Raw genomic sequence first — 23,029 nt, 5'->3', positions numbered from 1 at the left:
TAATTTCCTTTCTTCTGTTTAAAACACAGGCATTTATGATTGCTTCCAATGCTTTTACGCAACTAAAGGCAATTCCTAATTTTGTTTCAGGAAGCATTATGCGAATAATACAATGAATACAGAAATATAAAATCAAGGAACCCAGTGTCCATATTAGGCGGTTTTATATAGAGAATATTTTATCAATGTCTTCACATTTCTACAGTTTTTTTGTCGTGTTTTATTTTCATTGCTTTAAAGTCATCTGTTTATTTTATGGCATCTACAAAAAGTGTAATTCTAAAAATGTGTTCCTGTCTAATATCCCTTACATGCAACCTCAGTAAGTGTTGATATCAACGAATTAAATAACAGACGAAAACAGAAACTTCCGTTAGAATATAAATAATGAAACTGAAACACACGTTGGACATACCTCTTTTTTTTTTTACTAAAGATATCCCTATTGTGATTCGGTCGCCTGCTTCAGAATCTTGCTTCTCAGATCGATTGAGAGGTTCGATGACCAAAAAACATTCTCATTTCGTTTGGCTCCTCTCTTCAGACAGGTGTCACTCCCGAGTCCGATTCTCTTCTGCAGTTGGTCAAACATGTGGTAATATAATGCTCTTCACGCTTGATACCTGTGCGAATACATAATTAAGGAGTCAGTGCTGTTATTTCTGTACCTTGCGTTATGCCTGCATAGGTATTCATACAGATATCTAGGAGGTAATACAAATATACGAACACGACTATACTCTAATATATATATATATATATATATATATATATATATATATATATATATATATATATATATATATATACATATACATATACATGAAAGCACATTGTCATATAGTTACAGTTTATATTTATGCATACGTTAAGAGTAATATTCAGCCTACCATGAGATATGTTTTAGTATATGTTTAAGTACTAACTTACATGCATATTATATATATATATATATATATATATATATATATATATATATATATATATATATATATATATATATATATATATATATATATATATATATATATATATATATATATATATATATATATATATATATATATACATACATACATACATACATACGTATATATAGTGAAGTCCATGGACGGCCTTTAAGGCTACAATCCAGTAAACGTAAGCAAACACGTTAATGAGATAGCAAAGGAACGTTCTTTTCTTGTACTTTCGCTTTGTTGACTAGGAGAAAAGCAAATCAATTACTTCGAACAAGAGATACATTCTTCATCTCATGAATCAGCAAAAACTTAATTGACACTCATTTCCTCATCAGACTCTTCAGTTTCCAGGCTTAGCAAACGTTTGGTCAGTCTTAGTATTTATGACTATGAACTCTTTAGAATATGGAATATTATCACATGAAACTTACTTGAAAATTTCATTGTTTTTTTTGGCATTTAAATCCTCTTTACTCTTTCTAATCCTATTCATCTAATTATCTATCTATTTACCCACCTAATTTTCAATATATCTGTCGTCATTTTTTTTTTATTCATGTGCTGCAAAATAAAATGAAAATATGGATGAGGCTGAACGCTGATAAATATCAACAGATTTGTCTAAGCAGACTTAGTACTTAAAGAAGAATCAGATGATCAATATTCTTATTGCGTTTTACTATGGAAAGTAAAAAAAAAGCAGATAAGTTATTGAAGAATATTTTGTCACTGCGCTAGATTAAAAAAAAAATAAGTAAATTTTTATATCAACTTTCTTAGTGCGAGAAATAACTCAAATATGCAGTCATGCATACTTAACATAAAATTTCAATTTAATCATTTTAAGTTTGTATGTAACCTTTTGAAGCACTGGAATGAAAAAATACCTACGCTTATGTCATCCGAAATGTCAGTAAATGTCATTTGTCGGTACGCTAAGAGGATTTTCGAAAAAAGCATCGACAAAATGAATTCATTTTTCCCCCAATAAGATGATTACAAATCAATGAGTGACATCTTTAAAAAATATTCCTGTTACATTTTTGATTTTTCGAGAAATACGTTTGTTTCTTCTCTGTTTATTTGAACGCAGTAACTAAGAGAATAAGTAGGTTTTGAAAGCAAATGATCGATATTTTTTATTTCTTAATTTTATTCATTCTGTTTATGAGCATGCTTCAAATAATTTTTAAGTTCTGCAGTATTTTTTCATTGTTAATAAATATATTTTCCTCATAACATAGCACACATTTTATATATATATATATATATATATATATATATATATATATATATATATATATATATATATAATATATATATATATATACACATATACATATACAACATATATACATATATATGTGTGCGTGTGCACGTATAGAGTACCTCCTTGTGATTATGGTGACGCGGGTTCGTTTCCCGCGACCGGGCATCACAGTCTCTTCAATTTCTTGCACTTAGATCTTACGGCTTTGTAGTGACAAGCATATCCAAAAATGCGCGAAGAATTCGAGAAGTTAAGAGGGCATTGTGGCTATTACAATTACATATACATATATACATATATATATATATATATATATATATATATATATATATATATATGTATATATATATATATATATCCTTTTATGTATCATTAATTTAGAGTTTATGACCCAATACTCTTATCTCTTGAGGCAGATTATACCAGCTCTGAAAATTACTTATGATAAACTTTAGACAGAACGATTATCATTAACTAGCTTTGGTTTTAATGTGTTCTCTAAATGACAATATAACAATGTATTTAATGAAGGAAATTATGGAATCACCATTAAACTTATTATTGAATTTCACGTGACATTAGTCGTTCCACTCACAGCGTTTGGAAAAAATGGAAGTGCTTAAAATTTGTACGTTCATATTTAATATTACGAAATGTCGCATAACAATTGAGCTAAACATGATTTTTCAGTCGTAAAGTGTCATGAAAGGTTTATAAGTCAGTAACTATTTAGTGTCACGATGCTTTTATAAATTTAAAGTATGATATATCTCTGACTTTAAAAATAACATAATTCCTTATTTTCAGATCAATATGGCAATAAACAAAGATTTATCCAAGTTAAAATTAATAAGAGATACAGTACTACATAGAGCATCTCGTGGGAGCGACTGAGGGTGAAATACTGAATTCGAAAATAATTATCCTAACTAGCCAATGATTCTCCTACTGAGGAAATATCCAAACATTGCATTCTCTGTAGAAGCTAAAATTCATTAACAACGACACCTTTTTTATCAAAGTGGTTTCTGTTGGAAATATCTACCATTTGTGTTACGGACGTAAAGCTTTTGTCAATGACTTGTTGATAATCATTACCTCAAACAAATTTTGAAAGCCAAAGATGAATTATGTTTTTTTGTTTTTTGAAGTCACATACTAAAATGACAGTGCAATTACTGGCAAACGTTTCACAACCCACAGAAAAATCACTCGGCAATATTTCTTTGTAAATCACATAGCAAAGTCTTTTGCCATCTTCATAAATCACTTAAAAAACTGAGAGCCTCTGCATAAATCACAGGGTAGAAGTTAAAATCTCCCCGCATATGTCCGCACGTAAGGACTCACAATCTTTCCCCATAAATCAAGTAGGAAGCACTAACAATCTCTACTTAAATCGCCATGGAATAACTCACAATCTTTGCTGCAATTCAATAAGTAATACCTCTCATCATTTCTATATAAATCACCATACAGTTTAAATATTATGACAAAAAACCTTAAACAAAAATTTACTGCCTCTCCTCTTAAAATATTAGGCAATAACTCAAGACTACAGATTACTGGGCAATAGGTCACAATCGTTCATACAAATCGAAGGCAATATTCTGTATTTTACATACGAATTGCAAGGCAATCTCTCACATTCCTTCTTCCAATACATTCTTTCACACAGATTACAATGCCTCACAATTTTTCATATAAATAACAAGCCAATACCAGGTAATCTTTCATACAAACTGCAAGGCAACACTTCACAATACTTCTTACAAATTACAAGGCAATACCTCGCAATTTTTAACACAAATTACAGTGCATTATTCCACGACCTCTCGCACAAATCACAAGGCAAGGCCTTACAGTTTTTCACATCAATTACAAGGCAACATCCCACAAACACTCGCACAAATCACAAGGCAGCACCTCGCCATCTTTCTTAGAGTTATAGGGCAATACCACACAATTTTTCACATAAATCTCAAAGGAAACTCCCACAATCCTTTTAACAAATTACAAGGGAATACTTTACAAGTTTTCACATAAGTCACACAATTTTCCATTAAAATCACAAGGCAACACCCCATAGATTTTCACGCAAATCACAGGGCAATGCGTCACAATCTTCCAAACAAATTGTAAGGGAATGCCTCACAGTCTTTCACACAAATAATATGGCAATATCTCACAATCTTTCATACAAATTGCAAGGCAATACCTTACAATCTTTCATACCAAAAACAGCAATCCCTCACAATCTCTCATACAAATCGCAAGGCAATACCTCACAATCTTTCATACAAATAACATGGCAATACCCTACAATCTTTCATACATATAACATGGCAATACCTCACTAATCGCAAGTAATACCTTACAATCTTTCATACAGATAATAAGGCAATACCTCACTAATCACAAGGTAATACCTTGCAATCTTCCATACAAATAACATGGCAATACCTCACAATCTCTCATACAAATCGCAGGAAATACTTCAGCAGCTCTCCCTCCGAATGATTGATATCACACACACGATTGCTTCTACAAGAGCCTCTTGTGTGGAAGCACACACACGATTGCTTCTACAAGAGCCTCTTGTGTGGAAGAGCTTGGTCGTTACGGAGAGGACGAGAGCTCTCAAAAGCCGGATGATAACTTTCATCTCATTAACGAGATTTTAATGGGTCGCCGGAGATCCCTTTGAAGTGTTATTTCCCCGCTGAAGCTGCTTACAGGTTAGTGGAGAGAAAACAAAGAGCAGTCTATCATAAAATGGATGTTTTGTGATCACTCTGCGCGATGACAGGTAATCATCACAGCTCTTCCACAACCCGGATGACGGAGAGGATTTTAAAGGTGAGAATATATATTATTATTATTATTATTATTATTATTATTATTATTATTATTATTATTATTATTATTATTACTAAAAATATTGCACGTCGGGATGCCGTTGAATTTGTATTGCAGTTTCTGCCTCTCGAATGAGCGGTAGGCAAATTACATAACAGTTGGCCAAAGTTCAATTTTCTCTAAACTTTCCGGTAGTTCTTTACCGTTTACTGAAAGGTGAATGAAGCCTGGGGGACAATCATGCCATATTTATACCCACAACCGGGCTTACAGAGATTTTAAGCCCGCTTCCGGGTATAAATATGGCATAATTGTATCCCTGGTTTCATTCACCTTTCAGTAATGATGCAGAGAATTATCGACACGTTAATGAGTAAATGGTAAATGAATTTGGACAGGTGTTATGTAATTTACCTGACGCTACAATGAAACTCATTCGAGAGATGACAAAATGCAATAAAAGCTCGAAGGCATCCGGTCGGACATCATTTTTATCGAAATATTGTTTAAAATAGGGTCTTATTCCGAGTTATTATTATTATTATTATTATTATTATTATTATTATTATTATTATTATTATTATTATGAACTAAATACAACCCTGGTGGGAGAAGGAGAATGCTATATGCCCAGCACGATAAAGGAAACATTAAACTGAAGAACGAACCATCAGTAAAAAAATAATGAAGAAACCCAAACAAAATGGAACAACTGAACAATGAAATCAGATTTATTTGAACATATTTAGCAAATGAAAGCATTTGGGGAGGAAAGATTAGCCTATACGCTGTGCAAATGTAAACACATCCTTATTCTACACCTATTATATATATAACATAGAAATATGAAAAACTTCCTAACATTAGATGTTTTTCAACTGCAAGTCTGTTCTTGCTCCTCAATCATCACAACAAGGTTATAGTTCTTAATTCAGAAACCGTCTACAACAATGAGGGTCCCTCAAAGGGTATAGCATCCGAATCGCCGAGGAAAAGATGAGATTTTCCGAGCGTCGGATGACTCTCATTTTCTTAATGAGATTTTAATGAGTTCCGAGAGATCTCTTTGAAGCGTCCTTTCGGTAAATGTGCATCAGTTTACCGCGAGGGAATACGGAGCAGCGCTTCGAAACCCGGGGTTTTGTCTCTGATTAAAGGGACGAAAACCTGGTTGAGGGAGGTCGCATTGTTCACCGTGTTACCGTACGTGAGGTTAGTTAGAACCAAAATGATTTATAGGAATTTACTGACAAAGAGATCGAGTTTCTCTCTCTCTCTCTACCTCATATATATATACAGATAATATATATATATATATATATATATATATATATATATATATATATATATATATATATATATATATAAGAGAGAGAGAGAGAGAGAGAGAGAGAGAGAGAGAGAGAGAGAGAGAGAGAGAGAACTGATCATGCATTCAACGTATCTCTCTCTCTCTCTCTCTCTCTCTCTCTCTCTCTCTCTCTATATATATATATATATATATATATATATATATATATATATATATATATATATATATATATATATGTGTGTGTGTGTGTGTGTATGTGTGTGTGTGTGTCTGTGTCCATTCAACATACGACTTTTGTCTCTCTCTCTCTCTCTCTCTCTCTCTCTCTCTCTCTCTCTCTCTCTCTCTCTCTCTCTCTCTCTCTCTCTCTCTATATATATATATATATATATATATATATATATATATATAAAATATATATATATATATATATATATATATATATATATATACATACATAAAGATAAATATTTCATATGATAATCCACAGAAAAGTTTTCATGTCCCTAAAAAGTATTTAGCAAAACATACCCTCATCTCCTGTGTTACCTACTAAGCTGCATGAGGGAAAATCGTGATTTAAATTTTAGGAATCTTGAATTTCAGCAGTAGATTTATTCAGGGAACTTCGGGATATGTAAACATTTAATACTGTAAGGTTACAAGTGCAAATTCCTCTGCAGAGATGAAAAACGGGCGAATTTTTTTTTTCTTGAAATGAATTTCATATTTCAGTCATATTGTGAAATTCACGAGTCTGAAGCTACAGTTTTCCTTTTATTGTTCTACGAAGGCTTCGGTTCCTGTTTACAGTACCGAGTGCGTTCCAAAGTAACAGAAATACTGCTCTAGATAAACAATCCTTCAAATGAAAATAAAAGAATCACTACAAAAAAGAAAAATTTAATTAAATAAATGGGAGTGAGAAACAATACTTTTTATCAGTTTTCTGTAAAAGAAAACTATTGTGCCGGCTTTATCTGTCTGTCCACACTTTATTCTGTCCGCACTTTTTCTGTCCGCCATCAGCTCCTAAAAACTGCTGAGGCTAGAGGACTGCAAATTGATATGCTGATCATCCACCCTTCAATCATCAAACATACCAAATTCCAGCCCTCTAGCCTCAGTAGTTTTTATTTTATTTAAGGTTAAAGTTAGCCGTGACCGTGTTTCTGGCAACGATATAGGATAGGCCACCAACGGGTCGTGGTTAAAGTTTCATGGGCCGCGGCTCATAGAGAATTATACGGAGACCGCCGAAATGTAAGTCTATTTTCGGTGGCCTTGATTATATGCTGTAGCGGCTGTACAGAAAACTCGATTGCGCCGAAGAAACTTCGGCTCATCTTTCGCTATTTTTAATTCTCACGCTGTAGAAGTAAATAATAATTTGGCTCTCAATGAAATTATCTAGAATTTCTAAATTTCATTGAAGTTGTGACATATTTTTAATTTTCGTTCAAGTTAATGAATTCTGAGTACAAAAATTCATGGGTAAAGAAAATATGTCAAACACAATTTAATCTTATTCTGACTTAATGTTCTAATTTTAACTCTGGAAAAAAGAAAGTGACACGTTGATTCTTTATATGTCGATAATTATTCATCTAGAAATGACAAGCACTGTCAGTTCTCACAAATATAATTTTAAGAATAAGGAGAAACATCATGGCGTGACTGATGCTCGGAATTGCAGAAGAGAAAAGTAATAATAATAATAATAATAATAATAATAATAATAATAATAATAATAATAATAATAATAATAATAATAATAAAAGAATGATTATCAAAAATTATAATCAGAGGAAATAGATGAAAATACACAGTTTTTCATTCGCCATCAAATCTTACAAGACTGCGTCGTAGTAAATATATAAGAAAGAATAGCATTATTTGTGATCATTATTTTTCTCATTATATAATAAACTAGGCTAAATTACAACCTAAGATTGAATGCAATGCCATTGGACAAGGCTCGCCATCGAAAAGAGAAAAATAAGGATAAAGAAATGCTGAAAATAAAAAAATAAAGTAAAATAATGAAAAAATAAATTTTTGACAATAATAATAATAATAATAATAATAATCATAATAATAATAATAATAATAATAATAATAAATTTTAAAAATTCCTCTATATCCTTTCCCATTATCATGAAACATAAGATCTCCGTCATTAATCGTATGAATTTTCATTCAGGAGTCCTCCATTGCAACAAGGTTCAGTAAAAGACGGGTGCCCTCCAAACATCCCCCCCTCTAACCCCCCAACCCCACGCCCCACCCCTAACATCCTCCTCAAATCCATTGAGCTTCACTGAGAGCAAGATGAGATCTCCTCAGCGCTGGAAGACTCTCATTCTCTTTCAAGAAGAGTTTAATAAGTTTGATGAGATTTGCTTTGGAGGGTTCTCGCCATGTAAAATTTCCTCTCTTGTTTTATTAAGCGAGAAAAGAGCAAGATTTCATGAAATGAGTGACGGGTTGAAGATGAGCTCCTGCAACTTGGCTGGCGATGAGTTGATGCGTTTTATCGAATCAATTCATTTTTAAATAAAGAGGGCTGCAGTTTTGTAATACCTCGCTGAAGATGTACTAACTCTCTCTCTCTCTCTCTCTCTCTCTCTCTCTCTCTCTCTCATCCTTCCTTCGGTAGCAAATCAGAGGTTGAAAGATATGTTTCATCTACTGCATGACTCATAAAGTAATATCATGCGAGGAAAAACTTTTTTTTTATTATAAGTGGATAAGATATTGCAATATTCAAAACAAATATTTGTTTAGTTTATCAGAGAGTCGACTGGAAAAAAAAAAACAATTCCTTGTTGAGTAGCTCTCATATTGCTTAGAAATCAGCTGTTTTCATCAGTATTTCATTATTTTGAAGATGCGAAAATCAAAAATCCTGCTTTCCATGATCAAACCTTGATTTTGGGATGCCTTTTCTTTCTCGTTCTCGTTTCTCAAAGAGAAAGTCAAATAATATCTGACAGGCAACAATATCTCTGCAAGTGGTCCAGTGTGTGTATGTGTATATATATATATATATATATATATATATATATATATATATATATATATATATATATATATATATATATATATATATATATATATATATATATATTTATATACGAGTATATATGCATATAATATATATATATATTTATATATATATGCATATATATATATATATATATATATATATATATATATATATATATATATATATATATATATGCATATGCATGTGTATGTATAAAACCCAGAGGTGAGACTGCCAAATGCAAATACAATTAAACACGAAATACATCTTAACAGTAAAAACGTCACTGTTTTTTATTCAACGATTCTGGGTAAATATACTCTCCCATGACAAGAGCTAACGAAATAGAATAAAATGGGAAGAAAAAATCCTTAGTAAATATATTTCTCCATGTCAAGAGGTTATGATATACAATTTGAAATTGAAAAAAAGACTTTTGAGGAAATGTATTTATCCGAGACACATGAATAAATTTAATTGCTTTATCTCACCAGAAACTGTGTCGCTAAGCTATCAAGAATTTTTCAGTGAATAAATTAATTCTAGACATGGTGTTAAAAAATGCAGTAATGTAATAACTGCTGAATATTAATTCTTTATGAAAAACATTAATTCATATTCCGAAATCATATTTCGTTGATGGATTACGATGAATAAAACATCTAACATATGTTATTTAATTATGAGGTGGAAAAGCGATAGACAATGTAACAAGCTTTCATAATCCGTCATAACTTCACCATTTAATTATCATTATCCCGAGAAAAGTAGAGTGTTTAACATCTAAATGATATATATAAAGAGTAAAAATGGCCAGACAGCGATAATACGAATAATGATTAATGTACATTGTACCAAAGCAGAAGCAATGATGCAGCTCCTTGATTTCACTGAGCTGGTAAAAAGGACTGTTCATTAATAATATATATATATATATATATATATATATATATATATATATATATATATATATATATATATATATATATATATATATATATATATATATATATATATATATATATTATATATATATGTATATATATATTATATATATGCATATATATATTATATATGTATATAAACAATTATAATATATATACGTTATATTTATACACATATATACATATATATATATATATATATATATATATATATATATATATATATATATATATATATATATATATATATATACGTACATACATACCAACTCTACAACAGATCAGCAAACCGATCACATCGAGAAGAGTCACCAGAGACAAAGACAAGAACTAGCACTTCCTTCACAAATATATAATACAAAATAATATAAAAGTAATAATATCTGTCTCCTCGAGCATCACCTGACTACCTCCATTTACTTCTGAAAACTTTTGATTTATCCAATGTCATTGACAAAATAACAAAAACTAACAAACATCCCTGTCGACCAAATCTGAAACCTTTCGCAATAAACGACTCCGCATCATTTTCAAACCTTGTTTTATATTATATTATATATATATATATATATATATATATATATATATATATATATATATATATATATATATATATATATATATATATATATCGATGGTTTTTCATTTAGATATCGCTCACTGCAAAAGAGTGCGGGACGCGTACGGAAGGATATGGGTCGTTGAGAGAAAGATGAGATTGCCGAGTGTTGGGTCACTTTCATCCTCCTAATGAGGTCATCATGAGTGGTATGATCTGTCTTACAAGTGTTCCCTCTTGGCGTTCTTTCGTTATTGTTATTGAGAGAGAGAGAGAGAGAGAGAGAGAGAGAGAGAGAGAGAGATATGGGGGAAGGTAGAGAGGAGTTATATTATACTGGTAAATTACGTAACAAAGTAGAAGTGAACGCAGTAATGATCAAGGGTTTACTTTTCAGTGCATTAAGGAAATAAAGGTTTGGAATAACAGAATTGTAAGAATTGCTACGTAACTATTTTTGTTGAGTGAAGAGAGAGAAAATGCGCAATGAAACATATCATTTTGTATATTGATTTGCACTACGTATCCCCCTGTCCATTTACATTTCTGCTCCTTTTCTTAAAGGAAGTAAACTACAAACGACTCTTTGGACATACCTAAATAATGGTATTATCTCCTTCATTAGAACTGCAGTTTAGAAAAAAAAAATAACAGAGGAAATTGACTGGGAGGGAGGACACAAAGAAACAAAGACCTCTTAGAACTCATTAAAATCTTACTCATGAAGAAGACGACATTTATGGTACATTACTTTCTTGTGACTGGAAGTTACAGAAGAAAATCCACAATAATGCATATGATCAGATATTATGTACAAGATTAGATACTATTGCCTAAAGAGGAACGTGGTGCCTACGGTTGAAAGCTTGCGTTTTACTCCAGACTTGTTTCCGAATACTGTATATAATAATAAACAGTATTGCAGATTTTCTTGTGTAACAATAAAGATTAGTCATCCAGCATCTGGAAACTCATCTTTTTCTCAATGTCACGGATGCTTACACTCTACGATCTTCATTGAAAGGGTGATTCCTAAATTAAAAATCACTAGTCTGTGAAAGCTTCAGCCTGGCGGTTAATGAAAATAGAGAACAACATTGCAACTGAGGTCGATTGCTAGGCATTCCACTTTTGGACCGACAATATATACACGGAATCTAGGGTTACGGAATTGCTCAAAAGTATTTGCTCTGTTAAAACGATAAAGATTAAATTATCCTTTAATTCTGATTTATACCATTTAGCCCATGCATACAGACCTTATTGTTTTCGCATATTATTTTTTTTTTTTATGCAACTGATCAGTCCTTATGTTCTTGAATATCATCGTTATGACCCCATAATTTATATATCGGAACAAAATAAATATAAAAATTTTCATAACTAAGGCTTTCTGATTGCCAAGGAGACTCATTCTACTGGCTCTAAAGGTTGTACCACTTCCTTGGCAGACCGAAGCTTGCATTTGCTGACTGACAATGTTACAAAAGTACAAAGTAAATAAAAAAAAAACCACATGCTACAGTAGATAAAGCAGCAAACTGAATAAGTCACTAATAAAGTTTTATGAGGAAAAGAGTATTTGTGATAACTGAATCATAAGTGACATCACGAGACAGGAAATGGAGATTTTGTGTCGATAATTATAGGAATATAATACTTAATATAAGCAGTCAATCTCGCCTGGAAATGGATGTTAAGGTCAACCTTCTCTCCAAGTAAGTCTGGTCTGCGGGTCAGATCCAAAAAGAGGTTTATCTTATCTGGTGTAAAATTGATAGTGGGAGGATGTACACTCACAGAACATTGGTAAATTAATAAGTAGAACTAACTCTGCCAGACTGTCAAGAGTTTACCGAAGATACTCCGGAGTCCCAATAGACGGCTCAAGATCAGTGAGACAGGAAAGGTTACAGACAGACCTTGAGTACCGAAGCCTGTAAAACTAATCCATAAGAAAGTGGCCACATTCTATGTTTAAAAGTGACGTTTAAAGAAGCGTTTTGATACTCAAATGATAGAAAGAGCTCAAGCCAAAGTCGATAGCTAAATGGATAGGAGCCTACATCCCTCTTGTATTTTGGGATGGGATACTTTGATTTCAGTTTTTTTTTTTCTTTTTAATCACAAAATAACCCACGACTGATCATATATAAAAGTCAAAATTTTCACTAGTGAAAAGGAAATCATTTGCACTAAAGTTGACGCTTGTTGTCGATCGCTTTTGTCTTACTTTAACTTGCAAAATAAACATCAACCGCTCGTTCCATGGTGAAGAGAGAGAGAGAGAGAGAGAGAGAGAGAGAGAGAGAGAGAGAGAGAGAGAGAGAGAGAGAATATAAAAGGCGCTTATTTCAAGAGACATCTCACAGCATCGCGCCTTCCCGTTAAATTCTAAATCCTTTACTCTCTTCAAAGACATTACTACCAATAAAGCTGACACACTTCCATTACGTCAATGGAAGCTTACGGATGTTGCAACTCTGGCTCCCAGATTTTATAATTAAGTGCAAAAGAGTCAGCAGTAAAATCATTTACCTTTGTTTCCCCTTCATAAACAAGCAGAGTTCACGGCGAGGCAACACTTCAAAGAGATCTCTTGCCACTCATTAAAATCTCATTAATGAGATGAAAGGTAACCGTCGCTTGAGAGATTTCCTCTCTCTCTCTCTTAATGACACAGATTCCTCCGCCGCAAGGGACTCTTGTCTACGCACCCGAATGAAGTGGCATTGATTTATGAAGGAAGCTTGTTGCGTTATTGCCTCGTGATTTGTAAGATTGACTGCGAGATATTGCGAGGTGATTTATGCGTGAAGGTTTGAAAGATTTTGTCTCGTGATTTACGAAGAAAGGTTTTGAGGTATTGCCTTGTTGTTTAGATGAAAGACTGGGAGGTATTGCCTAATGACTTATGGGGATATTGGGAAGTTTTAATCTACAGCTTGTGGAGAAGGGTTGTAAGATAGTCTGGTGACTTGCTGAAATATTTTGATTTATTAGCAGGTGATTTTTGAGAAGCGTGATGAGTTATTATTGCTCAGTGATTCCGAAGGATTATTTTGAGCTGCCGTCTGGTGGCTTACGAAAAGGCTATGAGTTATTGGTTATTGATCTATGAGGATGCTGTGAGCCACGAATCAGAAAAATGTGACGTATTATTATTGTAATCTTTTGTTCGGGGATTTAAAAGATTAAGAGAAGATTCATCTCTTTCTGTTGGTGTTTTTGATGCTTAAAATATAATCTCGTTTTTGGACGACTGGAAAAATAAAATTTTCCATCAACAAAAAATTCATGGCTTCTATTGCTAACAACTAATACGTATACAACAAGCAAATTTACAAATGTAATTCAGTAGGCCATCGAATAAGAACCTCATGAAAAGTTAAAAGGTATTATGCATATTATATCTGACAAATTCCGAACATGAAACTATTGCAGTTTGTAATAGTTATTACAAGACAACTCAGAAGAAATATCATCTTTTAAAGTCTTCAAGGGTAGTGGGAAATACGAAATGGTAATGCTGTAACTCATCTGTTACAGAACTATCTCATCTGTTACAGAACTATACTTTTCTGTTATCCCTTGCTTAAATTTTCGAGTTATTACAAAGGATTTGGACGATATTTACCGCCATGAAAATAATAAATATTTGTTTATTCATATTAAAGCATTGATTTTTGAAAAAATATAAAAAGAAGTAGAAAGAAAATTGAGAAAAATGACAGGACCGACATTAATGTAGGATGATATGGGTTTTCAGTTTTCATAATCTTTGTTTACATAAACACGAGCTATTTTGTACAAGCGAATAAAATATAGACTCAGAAAAATTCTAAAAAAACTATAACACAGATAATGAATTATTTTAATTGAGATATTCGATCTAACAGATTTCATTGTTCACTTCTTTTACAAAGACTTTGAGGAGTGTTAAAGGTAAACATTAGACAAAATGATACATTTTTCGTCACTAAATGCCTTGATATGTTCTCTCACAAGAGAAGCCGTCATTTCTGATAGACTTAGGTGGTCTCGTCCTTCCCTCCTGATTATTTACAACCTCCTTCATAGAAGGCGCCTTTAAGGACTGTTGCAAGATCAAGAGACTATACTGGCATAAGGCCAGCTTAACCAACAACACAACTAGAGTTGCAAGAATAAAGTTTTCGTCAGTAACTAAAGGAGAGCTTAAGCATATTAGTTTAACTGAGATACTGAGGTTTTATAACCTGTTGGCGAGAGTAAATTGAGATAATAATGATTGTTTCATTATCTACGAATGAAAACTTGAAATGCCACTTTATCTTTAAGAGGAATTCCAAAAGCTTCAGATGCTTAGCGCTATAGCATTTTTTGCTTTATTTCTCTCGCAATAATTATTGTTCTTTCTCACCGGATACCAAATTTAAACTTGACGAAAGAACCGACATATTATTTTATGAGCAAGAAAGCAACCTTCATGACAATTTCGAATGCATCTTGACACTAAACAATTTCTGATCAACAGGCATTTCATGACAAATACCGACACAATTTCGCAGTAAAATATTCAACGTTAATATTGTGGGACATGTTGCAATGTGAAAAATTAATGCGCAAATTCCAAGCACCGCTCATTGCGAGTGTTGGGAGAGAGAGTCGACTGATGTCATGAGACATTCAGTAATAATTTTCAACGTGATTTCATATTCATCATTAATGGAAAGTGATTTATTCCCGATGTAAAGTTATCACATTAAATCCTTTTCATGCGCAATATTCTGGTGGGGGCAATATGCGTTGTTGAAAATTTGTGGAGCCTGGACTACATGCGTAGTGCACGAGCATATAGAATATATATATTCTAAATTGGGAATTTATTTTCACTCTGACAAAAATCAAATTCGTTAGATATATATATTTATATATATATATATATATATATATATATATATATATATATATATATATATATATATATATATATATATATATATATATATATATATATATATATATATATATATATATATATATATATATAGCCTTCGTTATTAGGACACACCACGTCCTACATCTCACTCACTCCCCCACCCTTCTCTCTCTCTCTCTCTCTCTCTCTCTCTCTCTCTCTCTCTCTCTCTCTCTCTCTCTCTCTCTCTCTCTCTCACACACATTAACACACACACACAAACACGAACACTACCTTTTTCATTATTTCAGCCCGTGGTCACATGACAGCGAAAACATAGCAGGTTTTCTGCAAAGTTCTTGGAAGTTTTAAGTTAATAAACTCTTTACCACGGTCGTATAAGAACATCTCACTGAAATCTATCCGTCACTTCCGAAAATGGAGATATTTGGTGTTTTTCCCTGGCTGCAAAGTTTAACCCATCAAACGATTCATATCTACACACATCTACTAGCCTCATACTACCTCACCACATACACAAACACATAAACAAACATACTACACACACATACACACACATTCACACACATAAACCAATCTGCAAATACTTATTTTTATTTTTCTTGGCCGCGCAACTGAGAATGAGCCAGTGACGATATTTTGGCCTTTGACATGGACGTTTGCGAGATGATGTTGATGATGCTGTTGGGAAAAGTTGTTGGGGATGTTGAAGGAAGAAAACGTTTCAACGCTCAACTTCTCCCTCCCGCCCGGTGGAAGAAGTTGCTGAGGCAGGAAATTAAAATCATTTGAAACGTCGGTGGATCTCTGTAACTTCCTTTTTATTGCCCCAAATTGGTCGTAAATTGCCACCGACTCTTTGCCTCTGTGTGGGGATTGCAATTTGCTTATGTTATTTCTGTTCTTATTTGACTTATTATACACGCGAGAAAAAGTTTAAAAGAACGTATGATGGTGTAAAAATGGTTCGTACTTCATTTTTCACGAACGTTTCTGTATTTGGCAAATATTTCTGGTAATATAAATAAAGTCTAGATACAGTGTTCCAAAATCCTCCGAGAAAACTGTCTCTTTGCCTTCATGATAATATGGAAAATCATATGACGAAAGTGTTAGCTTTATTTAGTTTTTAACGTTCTAAATCTCACTTTTTGAAGGTAAATACAACTGATAAGAACTGCAATTTTCAATGATCGATGTTTATAAGGGGATTTTTACGAAATCTTCGCACAACACCATGTCAATAATAATAATAATAATAATAATAATAATAATAATAATAATAATAATAATAATAATAATAATAACGGTTGAATTTCAGCGTGCAGAAAAACTGAGTATGCATCAGAAATTAATATTTGATGCATTTACATAACGAAGATGCGAACATTAGTTAAAATAACAAGCATTTTTTGGAAGAATTATGAAAAGAATTTGAACAAATAATCCTTCATTTATTCCATTTTTCTTCAGTAAAATGTTCATTGAGCGTTTTCGCAACGAGAATTCCGAGAAGGAATTATATTGCTCGCTCAAGCGCTCCTTTGAAAAGTTCAATTTAAGAAATCCTTTTAATTCTCTCTTTCAATTAAAAAAAAAAAAGACTGACAGAAACTTGTGCGATACTGACAAATGTATTTACCCAAGTTACTAAATTGTGCAGTTCTGTTGAAATGTTTCATAATAATAAGTCGATTTTAATCCCTGTTTCACATTTAATGTGCTTTTACATTTATTTGGCTTTTCATTCTGTGAGATATAAGACTGCAATAGAGTAAGATGCACAAGATGGAGATTAATTACACAAAGTAGGATAAGAATTTCCTACAAACAGGAAATTAAATGCCAAAGGAAGAGGATGAATTACCCAGAAGAGGGAGATGAATTTCCCACATAAATTAGAAGAATTACCCAAAGTAGAATTAAGAATTTCCTGCAGAAAGGAAAGATATACCGATGGAAGGAAAGGGGTTACCCAAAGGAGGGAGACGAATTTCCCACAGAAAGGAGATGAATTACCCAAAGGAAGAAGATAAACCTCCGACAGAAAGAAAGACGGAGATGAATTATGAATTATTCCTCTAAGGAAGAAGATAAATTTTTCAATGTAGGAAGATTAATTTCCCAAACGAAGGGGGTCAATAGCCCAAAACAGAAAGATGAATTTCCCCAAAGAAGGAAGTGAGTTCCCCCCACCCAAAAAAAAAAAAAAATTAATTACCCAGAGTGGAAAAATGAATGTCCCAAAAAAAGATTAATATCCCAAAGAAGATGCATTATCCAGAGTAGGAAGAATATCAGAAAGATGAAAGTCGTGAAGTAGGAAGATGAATTTCCCAAAAGAAGGATATGAATTTCCCTAAGAAAGATGAGTTTCATAAAGTAGGATGATTCAACATCCAAAAGGAAGGTGATGAATTAGCAAAAATAGAAAGATGATTTCCTCAAAGGAAGAAGATGAATTTCCAAAATGAGTAAGATCACTCTCCAAAAGGAAAATGAATAGCTAACAGTAGGGAGATGAAATTCCAAAAGGAGAAACCTGGAATTTTCCAGAGAAGGCAATTCAGCTTCCCGTAGGTTTGACATGAATTTCCCAAAGAAGGAAGATGAATTTCCTAAAGGAAGGAGATGAATTACCCAAGGTAAGAAAATACATTTTCTGACGGACAGTGATGAACTTCCCAAAGTACGAAATTGAATTTCCAAAAGGAGGGAGATGAATTTCCCAAAGTAGGGAGATGAATTTCCTAAAGGAGGGCGATGAATTACCGAAAGTAAGCAAATAGATTGCCCGAAGGAAGAAAATGAACTTCCCAAAGCAGTCAGATAAATTTCCTAAAAGAGGGAGATGAATTAGCAAAGTAAAGTAAGAAGATAAATTTCCTGAAGGAGTGAGATGAATTATCCAAAGTAAGAAGATAAATTTTCCAAAGGAGATAGATGAATTTCCCAAAGAAGGAAGATGAATTTCCCGAAGGGGGGAGATAAATTACCAAAAATAAGAAGATAAATTCCCTAAGGAAGCAGATGAATTTCCAAAAGTAGGAAGACGAATTTCCCAAAGTAGGAAAATGAATTTCCCAAAGTAGGAAATGAATTCCCCGAAGAATGGGAGATGAATTTCCCAAAGTATGAAGATAAATTTCCCAAAGCAGAGAGATGAATTTCCCGAAGGTGGGGAGATGAATTACCCAAAGTAAGAAGTCAAACTTGCCAAAGGGGGGAGATGGGTTTCCCGAAGTAACAAGATGAATTTCTCGGAGTGAAATGAATTTCCCAAAGGACTTCAGGTTTCCTGAAGTTTTCATAGCCGAGTTTAGGGACAGATCTGGAGGCGTCAGAGTCCTCCGGAATGCGAATCAGCCGAGAGTGACACTTACTAAATCTCCCTGAGGCAACCGGATGCGAAATTGAAACCTTCCAGAATGCTGATACCATGGCCGCGAAAACGACTGAAACCTCCAAGGACTAAACATGCTTGTGTGGATCATTCAAGAATAAAGGAATTAATGTTCTTTTGTAGGTCATTCAAGAATAGAGGAATAAACATACTTTAGTAGATCGTTCAAGAATAAAGGAATAAAAGTTCTTTAAAGGTCATTCAGGAATAAAGGAATAAAAGTTCTTTGAAGGTCATTCAAGAATAGAGGAATAAGAATACTTTTGTATATCATTCGAGAATAAAGGAATGTGTTTTGTAGGCATTCAAGAATGGCGAAATAAACTTGCTTGTGTACATCATTCAAGAATATAGCAATAAACGTGCTTGCGTCGGTCATTCAAGAATGGAGGAATAAACAAACTTTTGTAGACCATTCAGGAATAAATGAGCAAATGTGCTTTGTAGGTCATGAATAGAGAAATGAACATACTTTTGTAGATCATTCAAGAATACAGGAATAGATGTGTTTTTGAAGGTCATTCAAGAGTGGAGGAATAAACATACTTTTCTAGATCATTCAAGAATAAAGGAATAGATGTGTTTTTTGTAGGTCATTTAAGAATGGAGGAATAAACATACTTTTGTAGATCATTCAAGAATATATAAGAATAAACGTGCTTGTACCGGTCATTCAAGAATGGAGGAATAAGAATGCTTTTGTAGATCTTTCAAGAATAAAGGAATAAATGGGTTTTGTAGGCATTCAAGAATAGTGGAATAAACATATTTGGGAAGAGCATTCAAGAATAAAGGAATAAATGTTCTTTGTAGGTCATTCAAAAATGGATAAATAAACATGTCTGCACAGATCATTCAAGAATACAGGAAAAAGCGTTCTTTGAAGGTCATTCAAGAATGGGGGAATACAACCTGTTTATGTAGATCATTCAAGAATAAAGGAATAAACGTACTTTTGTAGGTCATTCAAGAATGGAGGAATAAATATACTTTTGTTGATCATTCGAGAATAAAAGAATGAATGTGCTTTGTAAGGAGACAAGAATAGAGGAATAGACATGCTTTTTTATACCACTCAAGGATTTAAGGAATAAATGTGGTTTGTAGGCATTCAAGAATAGAGGAATAAGCACACTTCTGTAGACCATTCAAGAATAAAGGAATAAACGTGGTTTGTTGGCATTCAAGAATAGAGGAATAAACATGCTTGTGTAGATCATGCAAGAGTAAAGGAATGCAAGTACTTGTGTAGGTCATTTAAGAATGGAGGAATAGACATACTTTAGCAGATCATTCATGAATAAACGAATAAAAGTGCTTTGAAAGTATTCAAGAATAGAGGGATGAACATACTTGTGTAGACCTCTCAAGAATAAAGAAATAAATGTGTTTTGTAGGCATTCAAAGACAGAGGAATAAACATGCTTGTATAGATCATTACTCTTGCAGATAAGTCTAGAAAAATAGCAATAACTATCAATATCAGTAAGAAAATGGCATCAAGGATGATTCCGTTATATTGAAGCAATTCTATTATATTTAAGTGACTTCAACCACGGAGTTTTCTAAAAAAGAGAAAATGTATAATCTGAATTTTTCTATCCCTAAGATAAAGAGGTGGAGACGATTATGTTTTATAGAAAGGACTTAATGATTCGAGGATTTTACTATCCTTTTGAATTAAATTCTTGCAAGAAAGCAGAATCAAAGTAATTCATACTATCATTACGAAATGAATACAAAAAAATATTGTGTTTTACTGAAATTTGATTTAAAAAAAAGGTTAATTTAATATACTAAGAATGATAGTTACTATCCTCACGAAAAAGAAATCGATGAAGATAGTTTTAGACTCACAGAGACTAATTAAAACAGCAATGATTATTGTTATCTATACAAAAAAAATCTTTTATTTTTATGCAAATCATCTTCATGTAACAAAATCAAAATCATTCCGGGGGCAAAATAGTTGCACAAAAAAGACCAGACACGATAAAGAATTTAATTTCATTCACCTCTCTCAAAAAATCCTATTGACGTCCTAATAAATAGAATTATGAAAACAATAATCCAAACAATTACTATTTCTTTCTCTGTGAAAATTAAGTTTCCTCTAATATGCGTGAGCACTTTATTTATAACCTTTAATGCAAAAACCAAAGAGTCAACACATCATTTATTCTATTCGCAATTCCCTTTCTTTTCTGTCCATGTATTTTTCAAAAGTTTAAATAAATTAATTTCACCATTAAAGGAAAAAGTCAGTTTATATCTTAAAAAAAAGAATGAGTTAACATCCATTTCTCCTCCAGCCAGGAAAAGACGGCAGTTTTTCTTTTTCGATTTTACCCAGACATCAACAAAAACAAGTACAATGAAATAATGAGAAATTTTATCGCTTGAAACTTGCAAAATTATAACTCATCCTTTCTCAAACAAAAACGACTTTTTTTTTTTTTTTTGGTACAATCTTTTCTCGGAATCAAGGTTGTTAAATTATTTTTCATGCACCACCTGCGGCAAGGCTCGAATTTATCTTTCTGAAATATGTAAGAAGCCTCTATCCGGAACATATTTCTGAGAAAATTCTTGGCCCAAATTTACGTATGCAAGAATTATCACAGCAGAATCTCTTCTCGGGGAGAAAACTCCGTGGACGAATTCTGAGAATTAAAGTTTAATGACAAAAGGCATGAAATTAAAAAGAAGAATGTTGTGAACAAATAAGATTCACAGTCAAGTTTACGCTGAAAATAGATCAGAAACCATTATCTCAGTGAACTTCACAAAATTAAAATTTTGTTTTCCCTAAACCTTCAAGAGCAACATATACCTTTTTTTTATATATATATATATAAAATTGCGAATAAAATTTCTTCAGCAAATTTTAAGTCGATACTTTTTACAGACAAGAGTTCAATAGTATACAGTAATTTTGTTTTCCCCCAACCTTCAAGAGCAATATATATCTTTGTCATTAATTTACGAATAAAAATTTCTTCAGAAATTTCGAAGTCGACACTTCTTACTGGCAACATTTTAGTAGTAGACACTGTAACCACAGTAAAAAAAAAAATACAGCAACTCTCATACAGAAGCACTATTATCCTTCAAGTTTTCATGACAGGAGAATCAAATAGTAAAAAATTTAGTAACTGTGGGCAAGAGCTAATTGAAAATCCATATTAAAACGCAACAATACAGTTAGTCCTTTTTGCAAAGGTACACGATATTGAAAATAGCACCTTCGTCATAGATTCCATACATTTATTATGATTACGTCCAATAAGCATTAGGGTTAATAATTTGGTGTAAGTGATCCCCCAAATAGTTCCAGTAAAAAAATATCTTCTGCAATATTTCGGACAAGCTTGAGTAACAATTCATGTTATGCAAAAATATAGCAGATTGCGTCGTTTCTTGTGATCAATAAATTCAATAAACACAATTTTGGGTCTGGTCACCATACAGATGGATGACCACCAGTAAATGCAAAGTTTCTACTGATAGTCTAGTGGAAGCAATAATGAGCTACAACGAGGCATGGCAGTCAAAAGAAGGATAATGGGAATGGTAGCAAAGGAATAACCCATCAGTATTACGAATATGAAACCCAATTTAGCAAAAACAAAAGCCGTCGCATGACCTTTTGCAAGCTTGGCGATGGCATGCCTGCGTTGACGTATATTTGCAAGAGAACCACTCGATTGCAGGGTGTGGCCAAGGCAACAATTGGCGTGACCACGTGAA

General features: G+C 32.7%; 1 protein-coding gene across 1 annotated transcript in view; it reads right to left on the bottom strand.

Moving 5' to 3' along the window:
• Positions 1–606: 606 nt before the first annotated feature.
• Positions 607–23,029, bottom strand: part of LOC136848177 (COMM domain-containing protein 7-like) — a 107,695-nt gene continuing 85,272 nt past the window's right edge. Inside the window, exon 6 of the transcript XR_010855962.1 lies at positions 607–623. The gene's annotated coding sequence lies outside the window, so the exon portion shown is untranslated. The remainder of the gene's footprint in view (positions 624–23,029) is intronic.

The sequence above is a fragment of the Macrobrachium rosenbergii genome, chromosome 18, assembly GCF_040412425.1.
Source record: "Macrobrachium rosenbergii isolate ZJJX-2024 chromosome 18, ASM4041242v1, whole genome shotgun sequence".
Lineage (NCBI taxonomy): Eukaryota > Metazoa > Arthropoda > Malacostraca > Decapoda > Palaemonidae > Macrobrachium > Macrobrachium rosenbergii.
Note: the sequence above shows the minus strand (reverse complement) of the source record. Positions and strands in the feature narration are given on the sequence as shown.